The following is a 27,643-nucleotide window of genomic DNA, read 5'->3' on the forward strand; positions in this document are numbered from 1 at the left end:
TTGGTGTGGCATGTTCATCCCATATATGATTTTACTAAATTCCATGACATGATTGAGTGTTGTTTATTTGCTCTTCAACATGATTAGGCTTGATTTGGTATGGTATGTTCATCTCATATGCAATCTTAGTATAACCTTTCTTGTGGTATGCATGATTGCATTAATTCTTGTTGTATGTTTGTCCTATGAATGATGTGTAGCTCTTGTTCTCTTCATTAACCCTCCATAACACACATACACATTTATTTCATATTATTGTTAGTAGTTGTAATTGTAGAAAAATCTAAATTTATATGTTTAATGTATGAGTGCATGACATCACTTGTGTTAGATGATGAATTCTGATTCGTTGAAGTGTTATTGAATGTCATAAACCCCTAGGTTGGTCAGGAAATTGAAGTGAGAGAAGGTGGTCCCATTGGTATGACCATCCTGTGGCTAAACCAGCGGGTTTGAGCGGATGCGAATGAGCGACAGTTATTGGACTACATGAGTCGCTTGCACTCGATGTCTTCTATCACGTACTCACCTCAACTCGCATGGTCTAGTTCGCTTACTGACCAACCATGTTTGTTAGCCATGTCTGCTCACGCCTGTATGGTACCTGGAACACCCTTCAACCATTGAAGCCTATTGATAACCATTTGAAACTGAACCACTAACTCGAGAGCTGGGCATGGTGGAATGGGACACTATGTCTAAGCTGTCTGCCTACACTGGGGTGACGAGCCTCCCCGTAGTGACCGTGTAATGCCCTGAAAATTGGGTGTCGAGTAAAAGTCCAACCCCCGAGTTCCAACACATCACTTATGCAACATATTTGATGATGATTAAATGTTGTCTGTATTAGTGCAATAATCATGAGTGAAATTTTACCAAAATAGTAATTCATACTCCAATCAAATCATATAACGCAAGCGGAAGACTGAAAATTGTATATAGACGTGTATGAGCCAAGAAAAATCACGATCGGTCTCCAAAGTATGAATACATCACTGAGTCACCATATACATGTAATAGTTCAAAATAGTTCAACTACAATAATAAATCCTGTAGCCCCGTCGATCCGGATGGCCTAAGCCAAACTACCAGAGAATTGCATATATGAGAACTCATCCTGATTTTCATAGTAATCGGGCTCCGCCTCTTGAGTCGCATCGTCATCTGCAACTAAGACAAAGTCTGGTGGGTGTTCAGAACACCGTCCCAGAACGTGGGAGTGATCAACTCAATGGGATCATAGAGCAAAGGTTAACATGTTATCAATTCAATCAAGCAGTAATGATAAAGCAGACATATCAAACATTCCTAGATACTCTTATTAATGCAAGGATAAAATGTAAGCATGATGCATGCCCTCGCCTACACTCCCTCGTGCGACACTATCTTACGGTCGCAGCATGCTTTCTTCCCTCTGTGCTCTTCAACCCGGGGCACATGCAGTGCGATAAAATGAGCATGATTACCGAGTTATTATTAGTCCCTTTCATATAGCAGGATTGGGAAGCTAAGGTACCTCCCTTATATCAATTCCCAAACAAAGATCCATTCTAGGGTCGTCAATCCTAGTAAATCTCATACGATGTTACGGTTCTAGGTCGCTGCAAAGGGCTCGTCACCTTATCAGTGCAGGCCTAGTGTACTCTTGTTGCTATGTAAGAGCTCGTCGCCTTTACGTAGTCTTAGTGTATGCTCAAGGTCACTACAAAGGGCTCGTCACCTTATCAGTGTAGGCCGACAGCTCGAATACAGTGTCCCATACCACCATATTTGGCTCAAGAGTCTGGGTTGCTCACTGGTCACTACAGGGAGGCTCGTCACCCTAGCGTAGGCCAACAGCTTGACCACGGTGTCCCATACCACCATACCCGGCTCATGAGTCTTAGCGGATCGAGGTACTAAGGTTTAAAAGGGTTTTCACTGGTGAGTTTAGTACTTTAGATTCAAGCAGTAACGTCCATACATGGTGAACATACATCGGGTCAATCGGGTTACTTGACGAGCTCGATTAGTACGAGCGCACGTTGAGTTGATCGACATGAAGTGCGTAAGCACTCCGTGTGGCCTAACCACTGCCGACATCCCAAGTACGGCTCGGATTCATCGATCACGTCCTATGTGGCGAAACAACCCAAGCCACCTATTCAAAGCCTGTTACCAATTGCCTAGACTATTCCGTAGTCCCAAAATCATTCAATTATAACGGATAATCATACCAGCTAATCAGAACGGTAATGGATCAACAATTCCAATCATACAAGCATGTGAGCATTTGATGGATTTCAACTTAAACATGAATTCACACATCTACAGTGCCTAAGTAAAACAAACAAAGAATATAAGTTGCATGGAGGAAATCATAGACATCGTTAAGGTAGTTGAGAATCTCTTCTCAACGCCCATATAAAGTATAATATATTACACACTTTATCATTCAGACATTTCTACAAACACTTAGACTACACATTCCAATATACATGACGTATGTTGGTGATAGCACGTCTTAGGGCAAATCCTTTCGCCAAGGAGTTGTTACGCATACAACTAGCATAAACATATGACAATTAATCATGGCAAACACATGTTCGAATTTCATACATATATGATACTTTCTACATATACATGGAATATACTAAACTCAATATAGTTCATATATATCAGAAACGCGATACAAAATCGCATTTGGCATTTGAAATTGCACCCACATCAATAATAAACCATTAACCGACATTGAAATCCTTGAAAACCATAACCTATACGTTTATAGTCCGCACCTTTCGCCGGTAGACTTGAAACGAACTCAGTTTTAAAGCTAAGTCTTTGTCTACGGAAGATTGGCAACCTATAGCATAAATTAGGTTAGCTATTTCATAACTTAGACTATCTGAAACCCTAAAACAGATTAGGGTTAGATTTTCTTACCTAAGAACGGGATTGGTATCGCCCGTATAGCAACACAGGAGTGGTGGCTAAGCACGTGGAGCGTTAGGGAAAGATCCCAACCTCTAACTCTCACACACACTCTCTCTCTCTTCCTCACTTTCTTCTTCTCTTTTCTCTCTTCTTTCCCTTAGGGTTTGCAAATTCGTATGGCATATGAGAGAGGGTGTTTAAGGTCCTTATATAGGCTCAGGTTTGATGGGAATGGCCCCAAGGCCAAGGTATACTTAGGTTATATCCAAATATGGGCCGTTCTGGTCCAACGGAGCACTTCTGGTGGCCCCTTTTCCACGTGCGGTCTGACTTAAGCTCCCTGACCATGGATCTAGGTCAGGCTAAGTTTTCGTCCCGATCGGATTTATAGATCAGCCGTGGTGGACCAGTTTCAGTTCAACGATCACGATCACTCGATCAGGGCCACAAGTACATCGACATGTGTGGAATATTTCTCCTTATCCAAGGGTATATTTAGGTTAGATTCTAATGGTCTGAATCCTTATATTTGGCCCGCAAGCGACACGACTCAGATTACTTAAATTTGAATTTTTATTTCTAAATATTTTTATGTTTCTCACACTCTTCACTCCGGGCTCAAGTTGTGTAGTTCTAGACACAATTAAGACTTGATTTTCGAGGAGGTTGTCAAGTCTAGTAATGCAGTCTTAACTGTATAGTTTTGGAGTAATCGGACTTTCGATGTGCGGTCCAGGTTCGATACGGAGTTTCGGTGTGCTCCCTAGAGCAACCGGGTTTAAGGATGGATTCTAGATTTCAGGGTATTGTAGCGTCAATGATTCTGCACGTTTTGGGTCTTTCAGATCATATTTAAAGTGATTAGTGCTAATTTCATAAGCACTCTAGTTTAACACTTGCTAATATTAACCTAATTTCTAAAGGATTTGGTCCTGGGTGATTTCTGCCTGAGGTGGTACTCGGGTCCTTGTACGGATTTTTTTGAGACGTTACAGACCGCGAGCGATCCCTCTTCTCAGCACTCCCCATGTGGTTGAAATCGGGGATGGAAAACCCGATGGGATCAAGGATCGCAGGGTCCTGCCCTCGCACGTTGAGGGGCCTTGGCCTCGCAACTAGTTGAGGGCAATGATACATGGGGTGTACCAGTTTCCCCAATCTGCTAGATGAACGGAATTAATTAAATATTTGGCTAATATTATTTATGCACCGTGTAAGACCCGTGTCCTAACTCGTAAAGTTCCGCAAGCTTCCATGGTACTTCCAGTCGAATTCCCGCGACCCGCGATCTGTTATCGGCATTTGCACACGATGTTGAGTCGTATCCCGTATTTAAGAGTCGACTCGACAAGAGACTTGTACCCTAGCGATCGCACCATTGCTGCGGTTCCAACGTCGAGGCGATACCCGGGTCAGGAGATGTGGGCCCGCGTTCAGTTCGAGAAAAAAATACCGCATGTTACAATTCTAAGAGAATCTCTATGAAATGTCACATCAATCCATCAATCAATCAAAGTACTCCCATCACCTCACACCCCATCCCCAAGTACAACCACCCCTCCCCTAAAGTCAACACTCTCTTACAACCAAGTACACCTACCTGTCACTCACCATCCCTCTCTCCCATCACTCCTCTCCCATCATCTCTCTCTCTCTCTCTCTCTCTCTCTCTCTCTCTCTCTCTCATTCTCCCAAGCAACCCCAAGAGAAGAATCGTCCATGGCCTCCATGGAGAAGCCATGTGTAGCCCACCTTCCTATCACCTAATCCCAACCTCAAAAATCGATCTCAATCGTTGAATCTTGTTCCCTTGAAGCTCTACAACGCGTTGGTAGAAGAATGAAGAAGAAGATCCTAAGGTGGGTGATCTTGTATTTATCTTTTTGTGATTTAGGAGCCCAAATTGGTGGGACCCATCTTGATGTATGCATTGTAGCTCCTAGAGGGAGCTCATAGTGGCAGAGCTCCCTCCATCATCCAATCTCTCTCTAATTCTCTCTTTCCTTCTCCCTGTCTTTCCCTATGAATAATGGCCCACCTCAATGGGTGTATCATCCATCACCGTCCGTCCATTGGACAGGACCCTTGATGTGTGGATGGGTAAAACACAAACATCAGCTTCCTCCAAAGCCTGTGGGTCCACACGAGTAGACCCACCTTAGATGTATGTATTTCGTACGCATGGGGCCCACCTCGTATCCTACCGTCCAATCGTTTGAGAATGGTGGACCCCGCCATGATGTATGTGTGCATCCAACGTCCAGACCTGGAAGGACGCTGGATGTTGTTTTTGTAAAGAAAAGTAAGATAATAAAAATAAAATATAAATTTATATTATAATAATATATACATACATAGTATATCAGGTGTGGCCACGTGTGTGGAGCCTCACCATGATACATGTGTTTAGCCAATGTCATCCTGTCCTCGTGTGTGGACCCCACCATGATGCATATGTTATATCTATACCATCAGTTCATTTTTGCCAGCTGTGGGACCCACTCCACACATGCTGCACGTGTGGAGGTGGGGCCCACATCAATGTATGCATTCTGTATCCACGCTGTCCGTTGGAAGGACGGTGGATCGCAGCAACAATGATGCTGCACTACGACAACAAGTTCTGTGGACGTGGTCCACATGATGTTTGTATTTCATCCACGCCCTCCATCTACGAGGCCCACCATCATGCACGTGTGGCATCCAAGTCGTCCAGATAGGACATGGACCCCACTTTTTTTTATGTATGTGCTTACATCCATGCCATCCACGTGGGACCCACCTCTTTGAATTGGACCGCTGAGATCAGTGGGTCTGATCGTGTGGTACGTGTTATATCCATACCGTGCATCTGTGGCCACAGCATAATATATGTATTTTTTTAAAATGCTGCACAGTAGCATGTGGGACCCACACGCATGTGGAAACCACCGTGATGTATCTGTCTCCCACACTGTCCATCTATTTTCATACAGACGATCCGTCTGATGGACGGTGGCCAGCACATGCAGCTGGCAGCTGCAGACGTCAACAGGCCAGGTGGGCCCTGACCATGATGTATGGTGTACATCCATGCCGTTCATATCGCGGTGGACCTCACCATGTTTGCACGTGTGGATCCCCACCATCCATTGCTTGGACGGTGGGTCACACCCATGTATGTATTTCATCCAGCGGTCCATCTATCTGGACGCTGGTGGGATTTGTTTTAAAATAATAATAATAATAATAATAACAATAATATAATAATATTATTAAATTATGGTGGCCCCATGTGGGACCTACCTGTTAGAAACAGATTGGCTAGTGCATTTCACACCAGCTATATGGCTACTGGTGAGACGTCACCAGATTTTGTGGGACCCACCGTATATGTGTTTCATCTCATAGTCCATCTAGACGGTGGGAATCCACCAACTATTTAGCCGCTGTATTGGCATCTGCAAAAAAAAATCTATGGGTCCCTCCATGATGTATATTTTGATCCACACCGTCTAGAATGTCTGAACGGTGTTAGACTACCTTTGGACAGTGCTGTGGACCCCACCTCAATGTATGTTTCATTCCACACCGTCCAGAGTGTTTGGACGGTGTTGGACAATGTTTGGTTAGTACTGATTTACATGGACAATGTTTGGACAGTGCTGATTCCATGGACAATGTTTGGGCGGTGCTGATCATCACTGGTGTGTCATTTGCTCAATAGAATGATAGTGTATAGTGATACACATATTGCACCTGCCACTATTGAAATGATTTTAGATGTAATCCAAGCTCTCACCCACATCCTAGTGGGACCCATCGTGGTGTGTATGTTATCTAGGCTGTCCTTTAGCTGGACCGTTGGTAGGCCCAGCTATGATGAGTAGGCCCACTTGCTGCATGTACAAGGCCCACTTGTGATGTATATTTGAGGCCTGTGTGATGAGGCCCATATGATGTATTTGAGGCCCAGGTGCAGGGCTCACCTGTTGTGTATTCATGGCCCTCTTTGGCGTGGTCCATTGAGTTATATCTGTGGCACTTGTGAGGTGTATTGGGCCCATATAATGCGGCCCATGTAATGCGACCCACTTGATATTCAAGGCCCATGGGTGAGGTCCAATGTGATGTATTCAAGGCCCATGGGCGTGGCCCATTGTGATATACTTAAGGCCCTCGTATGAAGCCCAATGCGATATATGTGAGGCCCAATGTGATGCATGCATAGCCGCTGTGTTGCGTATAAATCCCTTATATGGGCCACTCCTTGGGAGCAATGTTGGTTAGATGTCCACATTAAGGGGAATGATGGTTAGACGTCCTCATTGTGACCTTCCCTTAGGCCTTGTTAGGCTCATTCTCTTCGTGGGTTAGCCCTAATAAGTAGGCCCCATTTGCCGTAGACAGATGACTCTGTGCTATCGGATTTGATATTACCACGGCTAAGTGCCGATCTTTATACTATGGTTGATTGGCTGATCATCTATGGACCCCACTTTGTTTATCTACTGATTATTGGTGTCGATTAGCGATCGAGGCCGATTATTGTTGTAAGACCCGTATCCTAACCCCTACCGTTCCGTAGACTTCCGCAATTTTTTCGGTCGAATTTTAGCAACCTTCGACCCTTAACCAGTATTTGCGCGCGACCTTGAGTGTCATCCTGTAATTTCAAGTCGGCTTGACCTAAGACCTATGTCATTGCGACCGCATCGTCGCTGCGGTTCCAACGCCGCGTCTCATACGGCAATCCGAGTTGTACATCAAAGGATATAGGTCGCGCTCTATTTGGACCATTGATTGTGTTTTGGTGGGGCCCACCAATCACATTGGCACTTTTCCCAAGGCTAGGGTGACATCACCCTAAGCCATCCATAAATTCTAGTCAAAGCAATAATGACCCTAGCCCATACTTACTACCTTTTCCCCAAAACACTTATTACCTAGCTAAGAGAGAGAGAGAGCTATCATCATTACTCTCTCTCCTTCATCTCTCTCTTCCCTTTTTCATTCTCCATTTTTCCACCATGGTAGCAAGACCTTGGACGTCTCAAGCTCTCCAAATTCCTAGCCCTTTCCCACCTTAGATCCCCCATATCCTGCCATCAAAAAGCTCATCTCCACCATTGAAGGAGCCCCATTGGAGCTTTGGAGCATCAAGGAGGAACAAAGAAAGTGGGTGCTTCTTTCTCCCTCTCTCTCTTTCCTTATTTCTTTGTGATGGTGTGGTCATGTGACCCACTTGAATGGACCCCACCACGAGGCATGTATTCTATCCAAACCATCTACTAGTGGGGCCCACTTTGTGTGTATTGTACCCACACCATACTCCGTTTGGTGGCCCACCTAGCCGGGCCCACCTTATGTACATGCGTTGCCCAGACCGTCCAGCGTCCAGGGACACTGGACGTCAATAGAAAGCACATATCAGCTTTGTTTTCAAAGCTTTTGGGAGTGCTACCTATGTAGGCCCTACCTTGATGTACGTATTCAATTCACGCCGTCCATTCCTTTCCCAAGCTCGTTTTAGGCGTCGATCTGAAAGATGGGACCAATCAGACTTTCAGGCGGGCCATAACATGGCAAACAGCGGGTTTACCATTGAAATATCCCCTGTTGTTTCTATACACTAAAACAAGCCCAATATTGGACTTGTTTTGCTTGTTTTGAGCCATGGAGGGCCATTGGACGGGATAGATTCACCTAATGTGGGCCCCACATGAGCAACCCTTAGAAAAATCAGAAATCAAATAAAAAAATTTCATAAGCAGCAGTTGCTGCTGTTATCAGTATGCAACTAGTTCGACCACTAAGTCATGGTCCAACTGGCATGTTCTTGCCAACATGTGATGTTTGTATAACATCCAACTTGTCCAAAAGGCTAGCCCTAGTACAAATATCATCTAGCACAAAATTAGGCCGATCCACTCATTAGGTAGGCCACGCTTGTGCTTTGGATCATAGCTGTTGTGTTGTGGACCAAACATTTTGGATCAAAATGAAATTTGTTCTTTCGCTTTCATCCAGGTATGGGCGACCTTATGGATGGGTTGGATGGAAGATAAACGTTATGGTGGGCCCCACGTGGGCCCCACAGGGATGTATGTATTTCCTTTTGCACCGTCCACTGATGGTGGACGGTGGTAACCCACCAAATGTATGGATCTAATCCACACCATCCACGTGTACTTGGATGGTGGGACCTAATGTATGTGGGCCACACTATGATGTATGTTTTGATCCACCCGTCCAGCTGTGTTACCCACCTTGATTTATGTATTTAATCTGCACCGTCTAGATGCACCGGACGGTGATACCACCTTGCTGGATGAAGAGCAAACAAGAATATCAGCTTGAATCACAGCAGTGGGCCACGTGTATGTGGGACCCACACGCTGTATGTGTTGTATTCCCACAATCCACACGTGGGACCTACCTAATGCCTGGCTAATCCTCACCGTCCAGCATTTCTAGACGATGGAAAATCCACAAATATCAGTCATATTCACGGCTGAGGTGGGACACACGTGTGAACCCACCTCTGACGAATGCGTTTAATCCATGAGGGAAGCAGTGATGAATGAGCCTTATCCAGACCGTCCATCCACCAGCCAGAAAACTGCTGGATCGACATCTGCAGTTCTGTGCGGCAGATCATATGGGATGCATCACATCCAACCGTTTATCGGTGTGCCATCTCTCAAGTGGACCACACTGCAAAATAGTGAGGATTGACGTCAGTAGGTTATGTAGGACCCACCTCGCTGTGTATCCACATTGTCCATTTGGATGGTGTGCTGTGAGTCTCACCGTGCTCTGCAGCCACACCTCCCATCTGACGTGTGCTGGGTGGGCCACCATGACGTGTGGGTTTGATCCACACCGTCCAGTTTATTGGATGGTAGGACCCACCTTTGATGTATGTCTTTCATCCAACCGTCCATCTGGGCATGGACCACCTAGATGTATATCTCTACCGCCCACTGTCATATGGGGTCTAGAATGATGCATGTCTTTCAGTCAGATCATCCGTCAGGGCCCTGCCCGTGTTGCAATTCACACCGTCCACTGTTTGGGACAGTGGGACCCATATAGTGTGTTTTATCCTCACCATCCGCCCAGACTGTGGGACTCCACCGTGATGGTTGTATTGCACAGCGTCCATCTGTGGGGCTAGTTGTGATGTATTTATTATCCATGTCATCCAATTATATAGACCCCCACCAGCAATTCACTTGTGGTGTCAACGTCAGCAAGTCTGGCCTGATCATGGGTATGTGTTATGTCCCAACCGTCCGTCCATATGGACAGTGGGTCCCACGCTGCATGATGTCAGCAAGTTATATGGGTCCCATTTGATGTATGTGTTCTTCACATCGTCCATCTATTTTGCCAGGACCCACCATGTTTCATCCACACTGTCTAAGGGGTCTGGACGGTGTTGGACAATGTTTGGATAATGCTGATTTACATGGACAATGTTTGGGCGGTGCTGACCATCGTTGGTGCGTCATGTGCTAAATAGAATGATAGTGTATAATGATACACATGTTGCACCTGCCACTATTGAAATGATTTTAGATGTAATCCAAGCTCTCACCCACATCCTAGTGGGACCCATCGTGATGTATTTGTTATCCAGGCCGTCCTTTGGCTGGACCATTGGTAGGCCCAGCTATGATGAGTAGGCCCACTTGCTGCATGTACAAGGCCCACTTGTGATGTATATTTGAGGCTCGCCTATTGTGTATTTGGGGCCCGTGTGATGAGGCCCATATGATGTATTTGAGGCCCAAGTGCAGGGCCCACCTGTTGTGTATTCATGGCTCTCTTTGGCGTGGTCCATTTAACTATATTTGTGGCCCTTGTGAGGTGTATTGGGCCCATTAGTGCGGCCCATGTAATGCAGCCCATGTAATGCGACCCGCTTGATATTCAAGGCCCATGGGCGAGGCTCAAAGTGATTATTCTAGGCCCATGGGCGAGGCTCAAAGTGATGTATTCAAGGCCCATGGACGTGGCCCATTGTGATACACTCGAGGCCCTTGTATGAAGCCCAATGCGATGTATGTGGGGCCCAATGTGATGCATGTATATCCGCTGCGTTGCGTATAAATCCCTTATGTGGGCCACTCCTTGGGAACAATGTTGGTTAGATGCCCACATTGAGGGGCAATGATGGTTAGACGTCCTCATTGTGACCTTCCCTTAGGCCTTATTAGGCCCGTTCTCTTCGTGGGTTAACCCAAATAAGTGGGCCCCATTCACCATAGACGGATGACTCTATGCTATTAGATTTGATATAACCATGGCCGAGTGTCGATCTTTATACTATGGTTAATCGGCTGATCACCTATGGACCCCGCTTTGTTTATCTACTGATTATCGGTGCCAATTATCAAGGCCGTTTATCTTGACCGATTGCCGATTAGCAATCAAGGCGGTTTATCTTGACCGATTGTCGATTAGTGATCGAGGCCGTTTATCTTGACCGATTGTCGATTACCGATCGAGGCCGTTTATCTTGACCGATTGCCGATTAGCGATCGAGGCCGTTTATCTTGACCGATTGCCGATTAACGATCGAAGCCGTTTATCTTGACCGATTACCAATTAGCGATCGAGGCTGTTTATCTTGACCAATTGCCGATTAGCGATCGAGGCCGTTTCTCGTGACCGATTTGCTGATTCCGATTATTGACTGATTTCAATTATCGAGGCCAATTATCTAGACCTATATGGTGTATATGCGACTCGTAGTTGAGGCCCCTCTGTGATGTGTGTTGGGCCCATGTGAAAGGCCCATCGTAATGTATATTAAGGTCTTGAGTGAGGCCCATGGTGTTGTATATTTGTCCCTTGTGTGAGGTCAAGGGTCCATTATATGTTAGGATCTATGAGGGTCATTCCTCGGGGGCAATGATGGTTAAATGTCCACATTGTCGAGGTCGATTGTCAATGCCGGTCATTGATACCGATTATAAGTATGTGACAGCATAGCATCACGATACATGCCCATACGCATCATTTGCATGTTTGTTATGAGATGTGGTTGACCACTGGATATGTTATTGGGCATGTTGTTATGAGACTCCCTGGTAGGCGGAGATTGTCTTACATGAATACACGGTATGCGTAGGATTGATGCATCACTGGATTCTATGACTCATGCATCTTACATTGTGTGTTGTGATTACTATACGCCCTAGCGACATCAGGGTCGTCGCCTTCACAGGTATTTCGTGGATGGCTAGATTGGACACTGGAAATTTATTCTACATGGGGTGTTATAGATATCCCTGGGTGAAAGTCCCTAAACCCTCTTGGTTCCAGAGGTTACTCCAACGTCTAGACCGAGTGGATGCATGAGCGCATGAGGGCCGTATACCGATAGGCCGCGTCTCCCACTGTGTCGTGGTCGGTTGAAAGGGGGTACGACCTTACCTGCCCGAGAGGAGGGGGCCCGCTATCGACGAGCTGGGCCCGATATTGGCAGGCGGATAGTGAGGTCTCTTTCACTCACCTTGTTGCGCGCGATGGGCCGGCAGCCTGGTTTGGAGTGTAATAGACCCCGGTGATTTTTCAGAGAGTAACTGTACTGATATGTGGACTTATTGAGCAGGAATTGCATATTCATTCATTCATTCCTTCAATATCCACTCGGGCTGGTGGTGCGTAACTATTTGTTACGTGTACCTTCGCATAACCAGAATTTCGGTTGGGCACGCGACTAACCTGAGATTAGGAGTTTACCACATTGAGTCTGACTATCCAAATTTAGGTATGGGACTGATTTGGATAGAAGTCCTTTGTGGTGGACCCCGTAGTCTGCAATACTACGTACTATCATCCCGACTTCACACTCCAGCATGGTCATTACATTCGCACCGTATATTACATTGCATCCGCAGTACTTAGCATTTTAGGTTACTATGTTTCTGCATTATATGGCCTAGATACGACTGATGGTATTCATGGACTCATCAGGATTTGTATATTGCATTGCATCAGCGGCATCTGATATTTGGCTTGTTGTCTCCGCATTGCATAGTTGATCTACATTACTTCATCAGTATATGATATTGTTTTTATTATATTTCTACGTCGCATAGCCTGGATAAAACTGATGATATTTATGGGCCTATTAGTATGTTTTCGTATTACTCTGATTTCGTATGATTTATAATCTTGCTAGTGTTTCTGACATTGTATGATTGTGCGTTTATCAGTATTTCCGCTTACTCTGATTACTTTGATATTGCTTACTTGGCACTTACCTTATGCACACACTTTCACCACCCACTAAGCTTTCTATAAGCTTATGCACGATAGATGCGTGCAAGTGATGTTAGGTTGCAGCAGCATTGAGCCTGGAGCATACAGCGGTCTTTTGGAGCTTTGATTTATTTTATATATGTATTTCCCTTTCAGTATTGTACTCAAACGATTATATTAGTGGATATGTGATGATGATGTTGCCTTTGTGATTTGGGTAATCTTGTGGTTATGCTCATTACGAGATAAATGTACATTGGAAAATCCTTCTTGTAGGATCCCAGGATCGGAATCTAGCGTATATACGCTGGGAGCCGAGAATGGGGTACTACGGAGGCTGTCAGCACCAGATTCGGTGATCAAAAATTTTGTGAGCCCGGTTTTCAAGTTTGGGGCTTGACAATCGTGACCGATTTGCCAATTCCGATTATTGACCGATTCCAATTGTCGTGACTGATTGCCGAATAGCGATCAAGGTCAATTATTGGACCGATTGTCGATTTTTTATTGACATGACCGATTTGCCAATTTCGATTGACTTGACCGATTGCCGATTAGCAATCGAGGCCATTTATCATAACCAATTGCCTATTTCGATTGACTTGACTGATTAGCGATCGAGGCCGTTCATCATGACCGATTGCCAATTCCGATTGATGTGATCGATTTGTCGATTCCGATTATTGACCAATTCCAATTATCGTAACCGATTGCCAAATAGCGATCGAGGCCGATTATCGTGACCGATTACCTATTTCCGATTGACGTGACTGATTTGCCGATTCTGATTATTGACCGATTCCGATTGACTTGACCGATTGTCGATTAGCGATCGAGGCCGTTTATCATGACCGATTGCCGATTCCGATTAACTTGACCGATTGCCGATTAGCGATCGAGGCCGTTTATCATGACCGATTGCCGATTCCGATTAACTCGACCGATTGTCATTAGCGATCGAGGTCGTTTATCATGACCGATTGCCGATTCCGATTGACATGACCGATTTGCTGATTCCTATTATTGACCAATTCCGATTGTCGAGACTCATTGTGATGTATTCGAGGCCCATGGGAAGTGGCCCATTGTGATATATTTTCGGCCCATATGGTGAAGCCCGACTTGATGTATATTAGGTCCATGGGGGCAGCCCATCGCGATGTGTATTAAGCTCTTGAGTGAGGCCCATGGTATTGTATATTTAGCCCTGGTGTGAGGCCATGAGTCTACTGTATGTTAGGCTTTATATGGGTCATTCCTTGGGGACAAGGTTGGTTAAGTGTCCACATTGTCGAGGTTGATTGTCGATGCCGGTTATTGATACCGATTATAAGTATGTGACCACATAGCATCATGATACATGCCCACACGCATCATCCGCATGTTTATTATGAGATATGGTTGGCCATTGCATATGTCATTGGGCAGGTTGTTATGAGACTCCGTGATAGTTGGAGGTTATCTCACATGAGTGCACGATATGCGCAGGATTGGTGCATGACTGGATTATATGACTCATGCATCTTGCATTGTGTGATTACTGTACGCCCTAGCAACATCAGGGCTGTAGCCTCCATAGGCATATCGTGGATGCCAGATGGGATACCAAAAATATTTGGTTCAAGCATCGAGCTGCCATAGATAGCCCTGGGTGAAAATCCCTAAAACCCTCTTGGTACCAGAGGACGCCCCAATGTCGAGACCAAGTGAATGTACATGAGCACCCGAGTGCCGAATACCAGGAGGTCGCATCTCCCACTGTGTCATGGTCGGTTGGGAGGGGGTGTGGCCTTACCCGCCCGAGGGAGTAGGCATAGGTAGGCTGAGTTTGACCAGCTCGAGGAATGGGTCCGCTATCGACGAGCCGGGTAGGTATTGGCAGACTACTGGTCAGGCGGATAGTGAGGTCTCTTCCACTTACCTATTTGTGCCCTTGATGGGGCGACAGGTGGTGTGGAGTGTACTAGACCCCGATGATGATTCCAAAGAGGAACCGTACTGATATGTGGACTTATTGAGTAGGAGTTGCATATTCATTCATTCATTTATTCACTATCTATTCGGGCTGGTGGTGCGCAACTAATTGTTGTGTACCTTCATAATGGCAAGGATTTCGGTTGGGCACGCAACTAACCTGAGATCAGGAGTCTACTACATTGAGTCTGTATATCCAAATTTAGGTATGGGACTAGTTTGGATAGAAGTCCCTTGTGATGGACCCCGTAGCCTGCGATACTACGTACTACCATCCCGACTTCACACTCCAGCTCGGTTATTTCATTCGCATCGCATTACATCTTCAGCGCATAGCATTTGGCTTACTATGTCTCCTCATTGCATAACTAATCTACATTGCTTCGTCAGTATATGGTATTGGTTTATTATACTTTTGCATCGCATAGCCTGGATAAGGCTGATGGTATTTATGGGCTTATCAGTATATTTTTGCATTGCTATGATATTGTATGATTTATTAACATACCTGTATTACTGATAGCATTTATAGACCTGTCAGTATTTCCGCTTACTCTGATTAATCTGATATTAAATACTTGACACTTACCTTGTGCACACACTTTCACCACCCATTAAGCTTTCTATAAGCTTATGCACGATAGATGCGTGCAGGTGCCGTTAGGTTACAACAACATTGAGCTTGGAGCGTGCAGCAGACTTATGGAGCTTTGATTTTTGTCATATGTATTTTCCTTTCAGGACTGTATTCAACTATTTATATTAGTGGATATGTGATGATGATGTTGCCTTTATGATTTGGGTATACTTGTGGTTATGCTTATTACGAGATAAATGTACACTGAAAAATCCTCCTTGTAGGATCCCAGGATCGGAATATGGCGTATAGGCGCTGAGAACAGAGAATGAGGTACTAAGGAGGCTGTCGGCACCGGATTCGGGGATCGGGGTTCTTATGAGTTCGATCTCTAGGTTTAGGGCGTGACACACCGCATTAGTTAGGATTTGACAACTCGGCAGTTGAGGTCGCAATGAGGGAGTGTTGGTCATGTGCGACCATGAAATGAAGTCACTCGAGGGAGTGTTGTTGCGAGGTCATACATCATATCATAATACGTGCATATACATTAACAAGACTAGTTAGAGATCTATGAATGTATGTCTTTCATTAAATTCATCATATAATTGATGCTTGCTTTAACTTAAGACTAATAGTAACCACTGAGTTAGCTACTCACTCCCACTCTGAGACGGTGTTTTAAAACACCAATCAGACCATTTACTAGATTCAGGTGAGGCGAAGCTCGACGAGCCGAGCGAGATGGACATGGATGAGGAAGAGGAGCTTCCTACTTCCAGCTCATGGGCAGTTCACCGTGGACTGTGCAGGTTGTTTATGGGTTGTTGAGTGGGGATCTAGCGTACCATTTCCTTTGGACATTTCTTATATAAATTTTGTCGGGCGACGCCTTGTGCGACCCGTTTGATATTCTTATAGACTTGTATTTCTTAGTCGTGTTTGTTTCAGTAGATTAGTTGTGGTTGTGGTTTATGTTCCAACCGATTCCTTTATTGCTCATTTAAACTGATATATGTACAAACCTAGGGTGTTACACAAGGTTTTTATCCTCATAGGACCACAAACATCAGAATAAATCAAATCTAATGCATGAACTTTATTAACATGAGAAGCAGATTTAATAAATGAAACTCTATGTTGTTTCCCTGATAAACAATCAATACAGGTTTTGAGAGGTATACCTGTCACATCTGGAAGAAGCCGCTTCCTCACTAGTACCTGAAGCCATTTTTCACTCATGTGGCCTAGACGCCTATGCCACATGTCAATAGCGGAATCTTCCGTTGCATTCAACCTACCCTTGCACACATTGACACTTACCTTATAAAGGGTGCAACACTTATTTTCTCTAGCTGCGATCAACGAACCCTTGATGAGCTTTCAGTGCCCACAAGCAAACTAGCTTTCGTAGCCATCATCATCCAACCTTTCCCGTCGACATCAAGTTGAGGCGAAGGTTTAGGATATACCTCACATCCCTGAGAACCAATGTGCATCCCATATCGGTTTTCACACAAATATCACCGACCCCTACGATCTTTGATATGTCAGAATTTCTCATATTTACGGTCCCAAAGTCACCTAACTTGTAGCTTATGAAAAAATTCCTGCGTGGAGTCGCATGAAACGAGGCTCCCGAGTCTATCACCCAGTCGGTGTCGTGACTCGTAGCCGTAAGACATATATCGTGATCTGCTGAAAGAATAATTACAACATCGTCATCTGAAGCGACCACAGTGGAATCTGATTCATCTTTCTTCTCCTTTCCTTCTCCTTTCTTGTCGCTCTTATTCTTACGACATTCATGCTTATAGTGGCCCTTCTTGTCATAATTTCAGCATTCAACATCCTTCCTGGTACTCGACTTGCCTCTTGATTTATCTCGGGCCTTCCCGCCCTTCCTATTCTTTCATCTCTCTCATTCCTGTGTCACAAGGGCCTCTTGTTGAGTAAATCCATGAGACTTCCTCCTTGTCTCCTCATTGAAGAGACAACTGGTTACCTATTCCATGGATATCTTTCCGTCTGGCACGGAGTTACTTAGAGACACCACCAATGTCTCCCAACTGTCAAGCAATGAACTAAGTAATAGTAAAGCCTGCAATTCATTATTCAGGACCATCTTCATAACAGAGAGCTGATTCACTATATTGCTGACCCCATTCATGTAGTCGGCCACAGAACCACCATCCTTGATTTAAGATTCACAAGTCGTCGTATCAAGAAAATTTTATTACCGGCTGTTTTCCTCTCATATAGTCCTTCGAATTTCAGCCATAGGCTAAAGGCTGAGGTCTCCATAGACACATGGTGGAACACAGAATCATCCAACCATTGTCTAATGAACCCCACCACCTTCCAATCCAACTTCTTCCAATCATCATCAGACATATCTTTGGATTTTGCTAATATGCCTAAAATTGGAGAATATAAGTCTTTACAATAAACCAAGTCTTCCATCTTAACCTTCCATATGGTTCAGTTAGAACCATTGAGGCTGATCATCCTTAATGAGGTACCTTCCATAATTCAAAACCGATCCTACCCATTCAATGAACCTGGCTTTGATACCACTTTGTTGGAGGCTTTACACAAAACTTAAGGATCTAGCCTCCCAAAACAAACTAGAATTATGGAATAATAATGCAATGAAATAAATCAAAGCACAAACCACACCACACGAGATTTTTACGTAAAAAACATTCAAAGAAGTAAAAACCACGGGACCTCGTCCAAATCAACAATCCACTATGAAGTAGAACGTTACAACCTTCTTCACTCACGCAGGAGTGGATAAACAATAAGAGAATAAAAGAAAAACCAGAGAGATCTCACCGATCATGATGACGTACAAGCGTTGAGACGTCGACTCCCTTCCACAAACTTCCTCTCTCTCTTTTCTCTCACTCTCTCACCTTTGATAGCTCTAAACCCTTTAGCAAACCCTTGCAAAGCTTTAGGAAACCAACTGGCATTACCTAGAAAAGTCTTAGGGACCCTTATTTATAGTTTATGAAACTCCCTTCTGCACCTTGTTGCGAAAGGAATCAAAATTCTGCAATCCGCACAAAATCGCGGAACGAATTTGCGTAACTTCGACTGGTCGTCGAGCGGCCCACTCGACCGATCGAGCACCTCCCTCAATTGGTTGAGCACCTTAGAGAAAATAATCAGATGGTCGCTGGACTTTGAGTCGAGCGCCATCCACGATCGGTCGAGCAGCCCACTCAACCAGTTGAGCAGTGTAGTGAACTACTCTGATTTTTTAACCCGCTGCTTCATCTCTCCTCTGAATTAAGGAGGAAAACCCCGTGAGTCCATTTATGATGAGGCTTTCAGATCAATGGCTTGGATGGAGCAATCATGCCCCCACATGACTGATCAGAACGAACTTAGAGCTAGGTAAAAATCATCATTAGCTTTCCACATAATCACTGTTTTCAGTGCTTGCATTGCAAAAACGGAAAGGAATCTTCCATAGGAAATGCTTTCATTGTGATTTGGAGATGATGAGCTGAGGGGGAACGCTTGCCACCCCAATTCCTGCGGTAGTAAGCTAGGTGGGGCCCAGCATGATGTTTGTGAGAAATCCACCAATCCATCTTTTTTTCCAGCTCATGTTAGTGGGTGAGTTTTCAAATGAGTAAGATCTATGGCTCAAGTGGGACGCACCACAGGAAAAAGGTCGGGAAGGAAATGCCTACCGTTGAAACCTTCTTGAAGTCCACTGTGATGTTTATATGCCATCCAAACCGTTCATAAGGTTATTCTCACTGGGTTTAACTGAAAATACAAAAATATTAACACGATCCAAAACATTTGTTGCACTGCAAATGTTTCAACGGTAGATATTTCCCTTTCCACTTTTTTTCTGTTGTATGGCCCACTTGAGTTATGAATCTGACTTAAGTTCATCTCATAGTCATCTCATAGCATGAACTTTTAAAATGGATGGATGGTACGGATTCTCACAAACATCATCATAGCCCCACCTAGCTCCCGACCGCACGAACTTTCTGTCGTTGGGTGCTGTAGGCAAGGCAATCCACTCCCTAAGTTTTCGAACGCGACTTCGGTGGATCAGGGGAGCACCGAACGTGGTGCTTCCCGGACTTTTGGGCCCACCTTGATGTATATTTACTAAATCCACGCTGTCCATCCGTTTTTCCAGATCATTTTATTGCATGAGACAAAAAATTTAAGAAGTTCCAAATCACAAGGGGACCACACTAAAGGAAATAGGGTTAATTGAACGCTCACCATTTCAAATTTCCTAGGTCCTACCATACTGTTTATTTTCCATCCAACTTTTGGTAAGGTCACGCAGACCTGTACGAACGAAGAGCACAAATATCAGCATGATACAAAACTCTTATGGCCCAAGAAGTTTTTAACGGTAAACATTCAATCACCATTGTTTCCTGTGGTGTGGTCCACCTGATGTTTAGATCTAATTTATTTTTTGTCTCAAACCCTAAAATAATCTGGAAAAATGGATGGATGGCGTGGATACAAAACACATATATAAAGGTGGGCCCCACAGTCCCAGAAGAACCCAGCCTATGTGCTCATCTCACATTCTTCGACAGCAAGCATAGCCTATGGTCGTGGGATCATGATCAGTAGGTGATAGGAAGTAGGGCCCACCTAGAATTCACACACCGAAATTCTACACTGTATTTTTATGTAAACAAATAATAAAAGATTGCGTTCAAATCTCACACCGTCAATCTTCGCTGTCATGATGAGGATATGTCCGCTTCCCTCCCCAGCTCTCTCCGAAGGAAAAATAATAAGTGGACTACAAAGTATAGCAATCCATGCACATCCAACGGAGATTGTTTAAGAGTCATGAGTCTGCCTCAATCTAAACCGTCCCTACTGTGGACACAAAAATAGATGGGTCAAAACCGAATATCACATTGAGTGGATGGTCCTAACTCTCTGGCCAATGGTCCTCCTCAAATGAATGGTTAAAATTTTAAGAAAAATGAGTCAGTGGTCCATGAACACATTAATAAATGCACGTCTATTAAGAGGTTAGAATCAGCCAACCAGTATTTATCTATGCCACATTTTAAGGGTGGCCCATGGATCTGGACGGTGTTGTGCATCTTCGGTGAGCGCGTCCATGGATGTCGATGGTGCCTGTCACGCGATGACAGAGTGGCAAAACGCGGCTGCGGTAATAGTTTCTTTAATAGGGACGCGGATTAGGCACTACCCCGCTGTACGGGCCTCGGCACAGTCAGCGGCTCTGAGAGGCCCACCTTGATGTATGTATGAATTTTTATCCATACCGTATATCATTTTTTTCATATTATTTTAAGAGGTATTTCCAAACAATAATCTGATCCAACGGTCAAGTGGGCCACACCAGATGAAGCAGTAGTGATGATGATGGCCACCGTTGAAACCTTCCTAGGTCCCACCGTGATGTTTATCTTCCATCCAACCTGTTCATAAAGTCACATATACCGTGATGCAAGGAAAACACAAATATTAGCTTGATCTAAAACTTGTGGCCCCCAAGAAGTTTCAACGGTAAGCGTTTAATCACCACTGTGTGGTCTACTTGAGCCTTAGATCTTCCTTATTTCTATACATGAAATCTCAAATAGTATGGAAAAATGTGTGGACGGTGTGGATGACACCCGTACATCACGGTGGCCCCTCAGAGTCCATTCCTGCGCTGATCTCGGGATAAGTGGGAGCAGTACTTAATCGGCATCCGTTTATTGCCATCTGTGGTGAGTGGGAACTCATCCACCTAAAATTGTACGGCGCATTCTTGAAATGCCATACCCCCACCACCAGAAAAACTTTAACAACCGTAACCGTCCAATAAGTGGCGACTGAATGGACGGTCAACACGGCCATCTATCCAAACTCAATAAATGGGCCACCACCTTCTTGAAATACGTGCTGATTCCTCACACGTGGCACTCATCTACGGCCCCGAGACCACCCAAGATGTGGGGCACGTCGTGGGTGGAGCATATCACTTAAAATGCGCTGATCAAGCAATCCTACCCATCCAATTGATCACTGTGAGATGGACGTCCAAAATTAAAGCAGTTGGTGGTGCAAAATGGAAGGGCAAAATCAGATGGTTATTAAAACCTGTCTGTCCATTTTTAAGTGTGATTTAATGTCCTGTCCGTCCAAAATGGGGCCACATAATTTACACAGTCCACCATCCAGCTGTCCAAAACAGATGTAAATATCTACCAATCACTGTCATTTCAGACCCATATCCCATCCACAATAAAACCCATGGTTTGGACGGCGCAGATCACCTTCCACATATTGCAGTATATATATCTTATGAGTTAAAAAGGTGGTAGAAATATCACAGTAAGTAGTGACTTCCGATTATAAAGGGATAGAGAACCGCAGCTTCCCAAAAAAAGGCAAACGACATCGTCATGTGGGCCCCACCGACATCTGTCCAGCTCATGCAGCGGTATCCCTTCGTGTTACGTTGCCATTCTCCTCACCATAACAGCCACATCGGTTCCCTGTCTTTTCTTATATTTCCCAAAACACCCTCCCTCTATCTTTGGCGTGCGGATATTAATTTTTATCTAAATCCCCCCCTCTTTCCTATTTATTTACCCTCACCACCTCTTTTCTTGCAGAAAGAAAAAACCCGAAACCCTCTCTCTCTCTCTCTCTCTCTCTCTCTCTCTCTGAAGATGATGAATTTCTGTAAGAGCTTGTTAGGGTTTTCAGACTCATCACATCTCATCCTTCCATCTCCACGAGACGGACTGAGTCTACTCGTTGCGGCGGAGTTTCAGAAGCCAGCGAACGTACTGACGTCGCCGGCCGTGAAGGCCACCGGAAAGCCGCCGGAGGAGAAGGATCCGCCCGGACTGCTGGGTTTCTACACGGACGTAGACGGGGACGGGCTGCGATCGTGTACGGAGAGCCTGGGATCCGAGAGCTCAGATGAGATCGGGGTGGGAACGAAGCCGACGGTGGAGATTACCTTATCGAGATCGAGGAGTAATAGAGCGAGAATGAGGAAGACAGTGGAAGTGAAGTTCCCGCCTCCGTTGCCTTCTTTGAATCGCAACGGACAGAGGAGCTACTATCTGAAGCGGGTGCGGAAGGACGGTAGGATCTTGATCACAGAAGTGGAGATCCAACGTCAGGAGATGCTGCGAGCGTCGAGGGAAGATGGACGGCTGAGATTGAATTTAGTCATACCGAAGGAAGAAGAAAAAGAAGAAAAAGAAGAGGAAGAGAAGAAAGAGACGATGCGTCAATGCAAGTTTCCGTTGACGGGCGGTGACGGTTTTCGAAGGTGTCATGAGATGAGTAGTCACCATCTGCATCTGTGGAATTCGCGGTGCGTGACGACCACTTGGTTGTCACGTGACCATATTGTCATTTATGGTAATTAGATCAAACTTCTTTCGAAGGTTCGGTTCTCGAGCTTGAGATTTTTGAGAAATTACCGATTTATGCTCCTTGAATGTGGGGGTGGTCAGCAAAAATGGAGGGCTGAAAAGTTAGAGAGCTGTGGAGGATTTTGGATTTTTACCGATTTGCCCATTGGAAGAAGCTTTTGTCATCCGAGATTGAATAGAGGGAAATATGGCGAGAATGGGTATAATTGGAATTTGGAAGTTAATTGATCTTAATTGTATTTTGTAAAAATTTTACTAATGGAAAATGGAAATGACATTGACACCCATCATATCTAATTATGGACCTTTTTTTCTATTTCTAGTACTGTACAGCTTTGTACTGTTGCATTACAAAAGTGGGGGGATTGACATGTGCACCCGGACGCGGTCCTGCCCTACAAGGACGGATTCCCTCCTCTGTGGGGCCCACCGTGATGTATGTATCTTATTCACGCCGTCCATCCATTTTTTTAGATTAGTGAGATGAGAGTCTCAAGTAGACCATATAGGAGTAATTGAGCTTGTACAGTTAAAAATTTCTTGGGAATTGCCCTAAGTTCTGATCAAACTGATATTTTAGTTTTCCCTTCGTCCATGTCTATGTGACCTTATGAACGGTTTGGATGGTAAATAATCCATGTCTATGTGATCTTATGAACGGTTTGGATGATAAATAAAAATCACTAAAGGCCCTAGGAAGGTTTGAGTGATGGCTATCATTATGGCTCTATTATAACTAATGTTTATTACTTCTTGTGGTGGGGTTGCCTGAGCCCTACTGCTACTTTACTTTTGGGTTTTTTTTTTTCTTTTTAATTTTTTTAATTTTTTTTTTTTTATTTTTTAAAAGCTTGTTAATGCATCCACTGTCAGATCACACTTCACTGAATCGATTCCAAGACCTCATTTTGGGCTTAGACTCTAAAATGATCCATCAAAAGACGTTGTGGATAAAACGAAAATGCAAATATCACGGTGAGCCCCACATAGGCGTAGGACGCAATGCACGTCTTGTGTACCCACCTCAGCTATTGGGGACGAGGTCCATGGATCCTTGACCGTGGGGCCATCCTTGATGTATATGATTTAAATCCATTCCGTCCATACGTTTTGGAAGATCATTTTAAGATATAATACCAAAACTTCTAAAGATAAAAATCTTAAGTGGACAACACCGTAGAAAACAGTAGAGATGGAATATTCACCATTAAAATTTTGTTAGGGTCACTGGAATGTTATTTTCCATCCAACCTTTTCCTCAGTTAAACTTTTCTTTACATATATTAGCTTTCGTGACCCTGTGGTGTGGTTCACCTGATATTTGGATGTTCTTAATTTTCGGGATCATAATGTAATATGAGTTGTAAAATAGGATGAAAGACGTGTATTTAAGTCACATACCTCATAATGGACCCCACAGTCAGGGATACACCGACCCCGGTTCCACCGAAGCCTCGCCCGCCTTTACGCTTTTCACTTTTTCAGAGAGACAACAGTCGTATTCTGTACCGCTGTCTTTGCCAAAACTAATATGTTTAAGTACATTGCTAATGAATATTGATGTGGGGCCTAACGTGAGCTGTGCATCAGATCCACCCCGTCCATTAGATGGGCCGTCCGATGTTAGACCGTGAGAACAGAAATAAATGTAAATTCCATCTGAGGTGGGCCACACTACATGCAACAGCTTGAATGGGATGTACAACCAACAAAACCTTCTCCACTGTTTGTGGGACCCACTATATTTCTAACATGTCATCTAATCCATTCATCAAATGTGCCACATTAGGATGAAGGGACACACCAAAAATCAAGCCAACTGCACAATGAAAATGTGTAGAGGTTTTGTACATAATTTCACATCGTTACTTGCATTTTCACCCAACTAAGTTAGCTTAGCTATTGAACACCAATGTTAGCTTGATCCAAAACTTAGGTGACTCCTGAGAAGATTTCAACAGGAGTCCAATCACCACTTTTCCCTTATGTGTGGTCCACTTGAGATTTAGATCTTCCTCATATTGTTTTAGCTCATGCCCAAAAATGATGAGGCAAAATAGATGGACGGAATGAACAAAACACATAAATCATGGGGCCCACATACATCATAGTTTTCCTCATCAGAGACTTACCATCTGCTCGCTCCACCATGCCATTATCCATATTCATTCTGTTCATCTACAAGCTCCTATCTTATGATGTCAGCATATATAGGAATGGTCTCAATGACCTGAGATCAGGCCAATAGTGAGAGTTAGAAACTGCACTCTGAGTCGTGGATCATAGCGGTTATATATATATATATATGGAATTGGTACTAGCTATGAGGTCGAGCTGTGTGGGCCCCACTGTAATGTGTGTCGAACATCAATACCGTGCATTTGATGGGTCCCTTTTAGCTTATGGGACATCTAAAAAATCAGCCGTATACGGAAATTAGGTGGGTCATAATATCTATAACCTTGTGAAGACATGCCTAAAACATATAAAAGCATTTGGTGGGGCCCACCTAAGTTTTGGATGAGGTTGAAACTTTCTATGACCCTTCAACCAAGTAGTACACACACAATAGAAGGGCTGAATTTGTGAACCACATCTCGGTGAGCTCAATAAATGATTATGAATGTTTTAATGGGAGGGTAATCCCTTTCAATTGTTAATGTGGTGTAGCCCACCCAAGTCATGGATTGACTTGATTTTCAATCTCGTGGCCCACCATGGAGTATTAATGTTCGACACACATCACGGTGGGTCCCACCGTGATGTGTGGTGAACATCAACACCATCAGTCGGATGCACTATTCCATGGTGGCCCATGTGCTTAAAAATCAAGTCAATCTATAACTTGGGTAGGCCACACCACATATATCAATTGAGAGGGGTTATCATCCCATTAAAATCTTGATAATTATTTATTGGGCCCACCGAGATGTAGTTTATAAATCCAGCCATCCATTATGTGTGCCCCACTAAGATGAGGGGTCATACTAAGCTTCAGCGGCATTCAAAACTCAAGTTGGCCCCATCAAGTGCTTTTATATGTTTTAGTCATGTCTTCACATAGTTTTAGATAATATGGCCCATATGAGTTTCATATAGGGCTTATTTTTGGGATATCCCATAACTTAAAGGGAACCATCAAATGCATAGTGTTGATGTTCAACGCGCATCATAGTGGGGCCCACGCAGTTCGACCTCATGGGAAATTTCCATGAGGTCGACCTTATAGTATTGTTTCTTATATATATATATATATATATATATATATATAGAGAGAGAGAGAGAGAGAGAGAGAGAGAGAGAGAGAGAGAGAGAGAGAGAGAGTGTGTGAAATAGAAAGTAATGCTCACCTATGCACTAGTTCTTACAAGAAGTTTTGAGAACTTTTTGAGAATTCATCTCCCATTATATGAGTGTAAGATTTAAACTATACATGCGATATAGCACCCAGTGAAACCTATAAGGCACAACTTTTACCCTGATGGGCCATGGCAAAAGAGAGGCAAATCAAGAAAGGAAATTATTTTGTTTTACCATGGCCCAATAAAGTTTTGAATCGTGGTAAAAGTTTGGCAAGGGTTTCATCGAGTGTTGCATCCTATAAACAGTTCAGATCTTACACTCGTATCACGGGAAATGAGTTCTCAAAAAATTTTCACTAGTTCTCATGAGAACTAGTGCACAACTAAGCATTCCCACACACACACACACACACAGATGCTCACACACAACTAGTTGGACAATTGAAATTGGTCCATCAATTGTCCAACTAGCTGTGTCATTTAATAAGCAGTTAATGTTAATAAAATCCACCTAATTATTAGGTGAGTCACTGCATGTTAGACCAAATGCAAAAAAAGCGTCCATTAGGGTGGGCTTTGTAAAAATCAAGATTGGACGTCTCTCCCAAGTTTTTCAATTGGTATGACCCACCTAAATCATTGATTAGCTTGATATTTTATTTTTTTTACTCTGATCCCAACATGACATTACACATCTAATAATCCGAGTGGATCTCTTGAACATATCATGGTGGGACCTTTCAAAAAATGAAAGGTGGACGTCCATCAAGCCATTGTTGGCTCCCATAAATTTGTTAATTTCACTCGAGAACAGTAAGAAGTAGATTGGGTGTTATCCGAGCATCAAAGGCGGTGAGTGTTTCTCCAGCGATATAGCCTATCATGATATATTTGTTGTATATAACAGTTAGTTTTTAAAAATCATTTCAGTACAACTTCTTAAAAATGAGGCATATTCAAATCTCAATTGGACCACACCACATGAAATAATGGATATTGAACACCAACCATTGAAACATTCCTAAGGCTCACAATGATGTTTATTTTCCATCCAACCTATTAATAAGGTCACAGGGACCTGGATCCACATGAAGGGTAAACAAAAATATAAGGTTGATTCAAAATTTCTGTCCCTGAGAAGTTTTCAATGGTAACCTTTCAATCCACATTAATTTCTATGGTGTGGCCCACTTGACCTT

Source organism: Magnolia sinica, chromosome 17, assembly GCF_029962835.1.
Source record: "Magnolia sinica isolate HGM2019 chromosome 17, MsV1, whole genome shotgun sequence".
Classification (NCBI taxonomy): domain Eukaryota; kingdom Viridiplantae; phylum Streptophyta; class Magnoliopsida; order Magnoliales; family Magnoliaceae; genus Magnolia; species Magnolia sinica.